The sequence below is a fragment of the Marmota marmota genome, unplaced genomic scaffold, assembly GCF_001458135.2.
Source record: "Marmota marmota marmota unplaced genomic scaffold, marMar, whole genome shotgun sequence".
In the NCBI taxonomy this organism is placed as follows: Eukaryota; Metazoa; Chordata; class Mammalia; order Rodentia; family Sciuridae; genus Marmota; species Marmota marmota.
The window spans coordinates 7,964,705-7,974,158 of NW_025999944.1; positions in this window are offsets into that span (position 1 = coordinate 7,964,705).

The following is a 9,454-nucleotide window of genomic DNA, read 5'->3' on the forward strand; positions in this document are numbered from 1 at the left end:
CTCCTCACAGCGTCAGGAGCTGTGGCCTCATCGTTTCCCAACACTTAGCGCCTGGCTCATAGGGCAGGCTCCAAAGGCTTCTGAAAGAATGAATGAAAATGCGTAAGTGCTTTGTAAATTGGAAAGAATTTACAAAAGTTATTTAATATGCTTCTCCAGAGAGTGAGCCTTGGGCTAACACTTAATGAAGTAAACAGAGCTGGATTTCAAGGTGAAGGCCAGATTGGAGCGAGGCCTGTGGGGGTGGTTTGGGGAGGCGGGGGGCCACACCTGCCTCATCCTCTCCTCGGAAGCCCCTCTGCAGCCAGCTGCCGGGGCTCCCCCAGCCCTGCGGTGACTCAGCCCTGAAGCAGCAACCCCGTCATCTTCTTTTCATGGAAAATTTGCCATTCCCCAGCCCCCAAAATTGTTTTCCTGATTATAAAATCAATCATGGGCAAAATGCTCAAACTTCGAACAGCCAAGAAGTGTTTAACATGAAATGTGAAAAATCCCTCCTCACGCTTCCTCACGCCCAATGAGACAGTCGCTATCAGTGGATGTCCTTACAGATGTTTTTCCTGATGCATGCGCTAACTTACTTCTTTCCTTTATTTATTTGTTTTTCAAAGGCAGAGCTGCAATTTCCTTACATCACCTAGCAACACATTATGGACATTGTTATTTTTTAAGTCTATACCACATTCTTTTTCATGGCCGTGGTGCTCTGTGGAGGGAGAAGACATCACTCACTTAACCAGCTCCATTGATGGGCCTCGGCACTGTGCGGAATGGAAATTGCATTTTGAAGGAGGCTGTGTGCTGACTGTGATGCTGGCTGTAATGAAGGAAAGATTCCAAGCACTGCGCTAAGAATCTCTCTTTCCTTCCTTCTTGTGTCTCCTTCTCCCTTCAATGAGACGGCAAAATATCCTATCCCCGAGCCCCCTGTGCCCTGGTCTCAAGCACTCCCTGGTCCCTGTTCACTTTGTCCAGCCCACCAGCCTGGAGTCTGACCTCCTTGCTTGTGGTGGGGTCTGACTACCCACCTGCCTGGCTCAGACCTTCTTGTTTGCTCAGCTTGGGGTTTGGCAGCGGAGGTCTTGACACAATGGAGCTTTGGGGAGGGCCTGGGTTAGGGCAAACAGTAGAGGAGAGGAGGAGGCGGGCGAGGGAGGTGGTGGTTTGCAGGAATGATAGTGATCAGAGTGCAGGTCATCCCAGGAGGGGGGCAGTCAGAGAGGACAGCTGTTTGTCATGGCATTTGTCATTTGGGAAATTCCGATGAAACAAACAAGGCCTCATGCTCTGGTGACTATGAATATTCATGAGGTGCTCTCCCCTAGGAGCAGCTGCGAATTCCTCCAGGCTTGAGGATGAAGCTCCCTCCTGTTCTGGAGTCTGGGAGGCGAAGGGTGGATGTGGTCTTTCTCCTTCTGCCTTTTCTCTCCCATCTCCTTCTGGTCCTTCTGACCCTGGGAAAGTGGCAGAGGGAGAACCAGGGGGCCAAAGCCTGGGATCCCCCGTTGGTGTTGGTGGGTTTTGGTCCAAATTCTCTGGGCCTTGAATTCTGCTCCATGTCTTTCTCTTCCTCCATGTTAACTCATGACCAAGGCCACGTCCAGGGAAGAGGCTGAGGCAGAAGCAGGGAGCCGGATGGAAGCTTAGATATGGTTTAGATTGGGTGGGGAAACTGAGGCCAAGAGCATCATTGACCGGTCATGTCAGATGGCAACTGCGTGACAGATTTGGAGCTGAACCCAGGCGATTGCGTGGGAACCCTGACGGCTTACCTCCCTGAACCAGAGTAGTGTGTTCACTGCGTCCCCATTTCAGAGCCTGTACTTGGGTCTAAGTCACTTTCTTCTTGGAGTCTGCCCCAGGCACCATGGCCCCTTTTGCTTCCTGGACCATGCAGTCCTTCATGGCTAAAATGTTCCTGCTACACTGGACCCAGATGTCCTCACTGGGTTTTGTAACTTTCCAAGGGGCACCTGTTTCCTGAACTTTAGGGCAGGGGCTATGTCTCCTGCATCCAGCGGAGGTGTCTGGGGATCTCCTTTCCAAACCCAGACCGTGGCCTGGTTACTATAATTGTCATATAGGGACCACAGAAAAGGATGAGCGAGGACCGTCTTGGCCAGCGTAACCAGGCAAAACCCTGGGTGTGGATTGAGTGAGAATCAGACGCAGAGAAGAAAGGACTTGCAGAGGTCATCTCTGGGCCAATAGATTTTAGAATTTTTTTTATAGTCACTAAACTTGTTTTTCAAATGAAACCTTACCCAAGGCCTTACAAATAAATCAGACGAAAGTGCCCTAGTACAGGGTGATGAGGGGCCTGGAGTCACTTACTGAGTCCCGTCCTGGCTCCTCAGTAACAACCTAAACATGTGGCTCCCAAACCATGCTGTCCCCAGCTCACTTATTACACAGATAAAGTAAAGAGACTCACACAGGATAGGATTTGCTTGCAGTCAATCAATTACTTAGTGACTGGCGTAGTACAGCTTGTAGGAACAGAAGAATTGGAAATGGGATCTTATGTGCTCGGTTGGGAGCTCTGCTTTCCATGTCCCTGAGTCTCTCAGTGCCCCTTGGCTAAGTTCCCAGGTCAGCCAGGCCAGTGGGTCTCCATTCCCCTCTACTACCCTCCACAGCCTTTTTGAATGTAGTAGGCTCCACCTCTTTTCTCTGTTGAGGTTTTTAAGGGGTGGCAGAGAGGATGGGCACAGGGGAATGGAGGAGGAGAGAGAGAAGGTTCCAAGTGGAGTCTGCTCTGGACAACAGTGCCCGGCCTCTGGACATTGTCTGTTCAGGATGAGGGGTGGGGACGGGCAGGGCGGATCCTGCAGCTGCCTCATCTCCTTGAGGGGCGGGGAAGGAGCTCAAAGCCTCTGCAGAGTTCACTGGGACCATTAGTGCCGCTGAGGACGGTGGGCCTGGCCTGTCTTGTGGCCATTCTATTATGCTCTTAGCGGGCTTCTGTGGCCATTTATAGGCCTGGGCGCTGCCAGACCTGCTGTTTACTCTCTATCCCTGCTCTCTATCCCTCCCATGTCTTTGATGGCTCTTTCCAGAAAGGGCCCTTTGAAGCCTCTCCCAGCTGCTCCCCACCTTCCAGGGGTTTGGGGGGATTCCAGCTTATGCTTGGAGATGAAAATCAGTGAAAAGGAGAATGTGAAGCTGGAGAATGAGGGGAGGAAGGGCGCACATGGGCTCTTGAGGGAGGATTTGCATTCAGCTTTAGCTGGGCCTCTGGCGTCTGTTGAGACCCAAGAAGGTGGACAGAGCTGGCTCAGGGGAGACTGAGGGCTACAGGAGTCCTGGCTCTGCCCCTGCTTTCTGTGTCAGCCTGGGCAAGTTACCCAGAGCCCTTCAGTGCCTCAGTTTTACCATCTGGAAGAAGGGTGGTATTTTCAGCTTCTTCTCCTGCTTTGCCTGTCCACCCTCGGAGGGTGACTTGTTCTTTATAATTAGACCACAGGAGCCTGAAGAAAGCAAGGTGAGTTCTCATCCCCTGGAGCAAAGGGGAGGATATAACCACACGCTGGGGGAGGCCCCTTCCCCTCCCAGGGAAGTTGCCCTGAGATGGGCACTGGGTTGGCCTGGAGAAGCTGGGGTTGCCGTGGCCTCTGAACATGGAGGCAGGTGGAGAGGATCCCAGAGCCTTTGGCATCCAGAGTAAGAACATGAGGCTGCATGCGGTTGTCTAAGCGGGTGCACTCCCAAGCCCCCTGCAGCTGGGTGAGGATGCCAGCAGGGAAAGGTGCAGCCCCTTTCAGAGCCCTGGCCTTGGTGGTCAGTAGCCCTTGCCACTCAGGCATTGCCTTCTCACACACTTTCCCAAGGTGTCCTCCAGCAGAGGCTCCTGTGCATCAGGACGTGGCATTGAACATCATCTAGCATCCACGGACCACACCCCTGCAAACAAAAAGTCATTTTGTTTCTATAGAAACTGAATTTCTAGAATCATCCAGCTGCACAATACTGCATGCCATTTCCTCTCCTTTAACCTTAGTTTCTTTATCTGTGAATCGGGAGGGTGGAAGTGATGAGAGGTTGGACCTCATTATCGCCGAGGATGCTGTAGTTCAGCACTGATGTTTCAAATCTCTGGATATCCTTGCTGAAGTGGCCCTCTCCTGCTCTGACGGTGCAGCAGCTTCCTACCCACTAATTTCCAAGGCAGCCCCACCAGCTCCTCTTTTCTAAGATGCTGCTGAAATACTGCTAGTAGCTGATCATGATTCCTGGAAGGTGACTCACCCTGCTGTATAGATTGTCATTGCCCTTCAAGTGGCCCCTGAGAACAGTTGGAGATGTCATATACTTCTATTGTCCACTTCCCAATCATCATCCATCCACCCACTCATCCATCCACTCATCTATACATCCTTCTACTATCTAGCCACTCATCTACCCACCCCTCCATCCATCCATCCGTCCGTCCATCCACCCACCTATCCACTCATCCACCTTATATGGTTATTTGAAGTGTCCATAATGAACCAAGTGCTCTTCTAGGTACTAGATATACAGAGCGAGGAAGGAAACACTGCACCATAAAAGAATTACTGGAGCTGGGGTTATAGCTCAGTGGCAGAGCGCTGTCCTCTCACACGTGAGGCACTGGGTTCGATCCTCAGCACACATAAAAAAGAACTACTTGCCAAGAGTTTTTGAATGGGCAAGACACAGGCACTGTAACACAAAGCACAACAGATTTGAGTTAGCCCAAGATTTGATTTCTGCCTCTGCCACTCACTTAATAATTAACTGTAATCTTGTGAGAGTTACTCAACCTCTCTGAATCTCTTTCTTCATTTGCAAAGTGGAGATAAAAATACAGGGCGCATTAAAGGTAAAACCAAATCTCAATAAATGTATTCTCTCTCTCCATAAGAGGTACAAAAACATGGTATGGCAGTATAGGTTAGGGAAGAGTTCTGAGGCTGGGGAATCTCAAGGAAGATCTCTAAGAGTAGCTGACCTGGGAGACAGGAGGTGGTGGGAGAGGGATTCCAGGGTGAGCCACGATGGGGGAGTGCAGGGTGTCTTGTACTTTGCACCTTGAGGAGAAGGGCGAGGTCGGGAAGGTGCGTGGAGTGCTAATGGAGGCAAAATGGAGGGCCACTGGAGCCAGGTGGGGAGGGCATTGGCTTCTGGGCTCAGGAAGGAGCTCGGTTCAGGAGGCTATGGGGTTTTTGAGCAGGATACATGGGCCGTTGGCTCCGGGGCCAAGCTAGACCTCCAGTCACTGGGTGACTAAGCCACGAGGTTCCTTTTGGAACCATAAAGGAGGACCTGATGCTGAGATGGCTGTGAGAGGACCCCATTCAACGCCAGCCCTCCTGAGTGACCTCAGCGCATCCTGTGCTTCTTGGAGTTTAAGGGTCCTTGTCTGTAATAGCAGGGGCCCTGATGTAGTGGGCCTTCCTGCTTTGGGTCCCTCTATAAGTGTCTTGTCTCCAGTCTCTCTTCGTGCCTGCCCCTGCCTGCCTGCCCTCCTCCCTCCATGCCTCCTCCCACAGAGTGGAGACACCATCCATAGCTGTCTCTGAACCTCCTTCCCTCTCCCTGAGCATCCCAGATTTGCTGTTAGGAAACTCCGCCCGTGAAGGTGAGCTGGCCCCGCCTCCCTTCAGGCTCCCCGCACAGCTGTTTATGAGCTGGGATGGGCACCTTCTCCTTTGCCCACAGAGGGCAGGGAGGCTTTGGGCCTGGCTGTGCCAGAAGGTACCCAGCAACCCCTAAGGTGGGGGTTGTCCCCACCTGAAGCCCTCTGAACCCTGCAGTGTGTAGCCAAGAAGGGCGGGGGAGCTCCTTGAGACAGTAGGACAGATGTTCGGTGGTCCCCACCAGAAACCTGTCCCCTGCTCCTGGAGAGAGTTTGGTCTGACTGGCAGAGGCTTCCGGGCTGGTGCCTGCAGCTGAGAATGTCTGTAGGGGTTTGGGGTGGGCACCCAAAGGCAACAGGAGATGAGCGTCCATTTGCCACCCCCAACCCTGGACAGAGCGTGCCACATGGCCAGGATGGGCCTGCCGAGAAGTCTGGAGGACTCTGTCCATGGTGGATGATGAAAGCTCACAGCAAGGGGCTCCCTGCCTTTCCCCCCCCATGTCCCTCTTGCTACATCTGGGGCCCCCATTAAATGATGTCACTCCTGGCAGAGGCCATGCCTTCAATGTGACATTTTCCTTTGCTTCTATGGAGATTCAGCTTCACCAATGGCAGGCTGGGAGTTGAAGAGGCCTGTGCAGACACAAGAGGGAGTGCCAGGTGTCCCAGGGACAGGGGACCAGACCAGGCAAGGTCAAGAAGACACAGCCCCATGACCACATCCTTGTCTGCAGCCCCAGGAAGCCTGTTCTTACTGGGCTGGGACAGATTCCCCTGTGGCTGGCCCAGGAGAGGTCCTGCTCATGGCCATGAGACTAGCCCCACTGGGGTCCACCTTCTGGTTCCTTCTTTCTAGCTGGGTTGCTTGGGCAGGTGGCTGATCCTCCAGCCTCTTTCTCCAGCTGTAAGTGGGAGCAATCTCATCAGTCCCATCAGGGTGCAGTGAAGACCCAGGGGCAGTATTAGAAGAGTGACTGTCACGCAGTGGAATCATGGACGAGGGGGCTGCTGTCCTGTGGAAGAGGGCTTCAGGCTGGCGTTCCGTGAAGCTCCCACCATCCTGCCCATTCCTTGGGCTGCGGATCAGTCTAGCTTTCTTACTAAGCTTCTTCTTATCTCCTTTCTGTTCCCCTCATCTCACTCGTCTCTGTATCTCTGGCTGCTGTCATCTGTTATCTCCTTGTCTATCTGGCTCCCATCTCAGGCTCTCTTCTTGTCTCCACCCTTCCCCACCCCCCATTCCCGTCCTCCCTCCTCCCCCTGGCTACCCTCTTGCCATCTGTCTGGCCAACACCCCGTGCTGTGGTTCTCCGCTCCCGCCCATCACCACACCTTGGACCCCAGGGTTTCCTGGACAAGGCTGCCTGCCCATCTCCCTACCCTCCTCTCTCTTCCCACAACCCTGTTCGGAGCCCTTTCCCAGTACCCTCACCCCACCTGCACCCCGGGTCGGTGGGTGGCTGTGGAGTGCAGCAATGCAGCAGATGGGGGTGGAACGCAGTCTCCCCAGGCGAGGGTCGGGACTGCTAATTCCCCCGCTCTGGGTGGAGGATGCGGAGGCCTCATTCAATTATGTCACATCCACTCAGCCGCTCCACCCAGATGATGCAGAGCAGCCCGCCCGCCCTTGCCTGCCAGGACCTAATGGAGAGAGATCTCCTCCAGCCTGGCCGACCACAGGGTCCTCCTGGAACAGGACTGGGCCCAGCCTGTCTGGCCTTGGGGTTCTTGGCCTGCTGTGATTCGCTCTTCACTCTAATTACATCCAGCAATTGGCCCCTGGAGCTTCCCTCTCTTTCCTTAATCACTGTGGAATTGGATCTCGGTGGCCCTCATTCCATTGCTGCCCCCTCCCCACTTGGCTACTGCCTGCAGGAGCCAGACTGGTCCTGCCTCTCCTGTGAGGCCCAAGGGCGAGTGGACCAGGGAGGTGACCAGAGGGACACAGGGGTTGGTCCCTCTGGGGACGGGAGGGGTGTAACGTCCTAGCTGGAGTCTTCCCACTCTAGCTGTGCCACACGTCACATTCCCGAGGAGCCCCAAGCCCCTTCCCCTTCCTCAGAATGCTTAGGCCGGGGAAACAAGGCAGCAGAGCCGAGCAATCACATGCAGCCCCGGCCACAGGGAGAGAGGACTGAGGTGGGGGTCAGATGCCCACACAGCACACGCCTACTGGGAGTTTGTTGGAGGGCGGCTTCTGTCATGCACGTGGCCATTCAGTCCTCACCGATCTGCGAGGAAGGGGTTGTCTATGTTTTCAGGTGGGAAACTGAGGCCCAGAGACATCGAGAGGCTCAAGCAGCTGGTAGGTGACAGAGTCCATGCCCAGAGTCTTGGCCCAAGCCTCTCCTTCTCCACTGGCTCTCGGGGAGGGTGTGGTCAGGAAGGGTCCCTGGAAGAGGGGTCAGGGAGGGCTTTAGGTGGCTGGAGCGAACTTTAGAAAGGAATGGGGACATTGAGAGGGGCAGGGTGAGAAGGCTGCCACCAGGGCACACTGAGGGACATGGGAAATGCGGAGCTCACAGCAGAGTCTGGTCCTAATTCAGTAGAGGGGACCGCTGCAGGAGAATGACCAGGAGACGTGTACAGTGGGATGACTTCAGCTAGGCTGAAGTCCTGACCCCCAGTGCCTGGGAATGTGACCTTATTTGGAAATGGGGTCTTTGCAGATGGAATGATGAATTTCAAGATGAGCTCCTACTGGATTTAGGGTGGGCCCTGAATCCATGACTGATACCTTTATATGAAAAAGGAGAGGGAGAACTGAGGTGGGGGAGAAGACAGCCTCGTGAAATGGTGGCAGTGACTGGGTGATGCAGCCCAAGGAATGCTGGGAGCTACCTGAAGCAGGAAGGGTCAAGGAAGGATGGTCTCCTGGAGTCTCTGGAGGGCACTCAGCCCAACCCACATCTTTTTTTTTTTTTCCTTCTTTTTTTTTTTATTGTTGGTTGTTCAAAACATTACATAGTTCTTGATATAACATCTTTCACACTTTGCTTCAAGTGGGTTATGAGCTCCCATTTTTAGCCCATATACAGATTGCAGAATCACATCAATTACACATCCATTGATTTACATATTGCCATATTAGTGACTGTCGTGTTCTGCTACCTTTCCTATCCTCTACTATCCCCCCTCCCCTCCCCTCCCCTCCCCTCTTCTCTCTCTACCCCCTCTACTGACCTTCATTTCTCCCCCTTGTATTATTTTTCCCTTTCCCCTCATTTCCTCTTGTATGTTCTTTTGTATAACCCTGAGGGTCTCCTTCCATTTCCATGCAATTTCCCTTTTCTCTCCCTTTCCCTCCCACCTCTCATCTCTGTTTAATGTTAATCTTCTTCTCATGCTCTTCGTCCCTACTCTGTTCTTAGTTACTCTCCTTATATCAAAGAAGACATTTGGCATTTGTTTTTTAGGGATTGGCTAGCTTCACTTAGCATAATCTGCTCTAGTGCCATCCATTTCCCTGCAAATTCTATGATTTTGTCATTTTTTAATGCAGAGTAATACTCCATTGTGTATAAATGCCACATTTTTTTAATCCATTCGTCTATTGAAGGGCATCTGCCAACCCACATCTTGATGTCAGACCTCCGGCCTCCACAACTGAGGAAGAACACATTCCTGTTGTTCTAAGCCATTGAGTTGGGGATGATTTGTTATGGCAGCCACAGGGAACTCATACATGCAGGAATTCATGTGTTCAGCTCAGGGAAAGTGAGAGCAGGGAGGCCAGGGGGCAGCTGCTATCTCAAGGGAAGCCTGGGCTCCACTCTCTGAAGACCCCAGTGCCTCCTGGGCTTCCACACACACGACTCATGGCAGAACGACTGGCCAGGGAGAATTCATTCT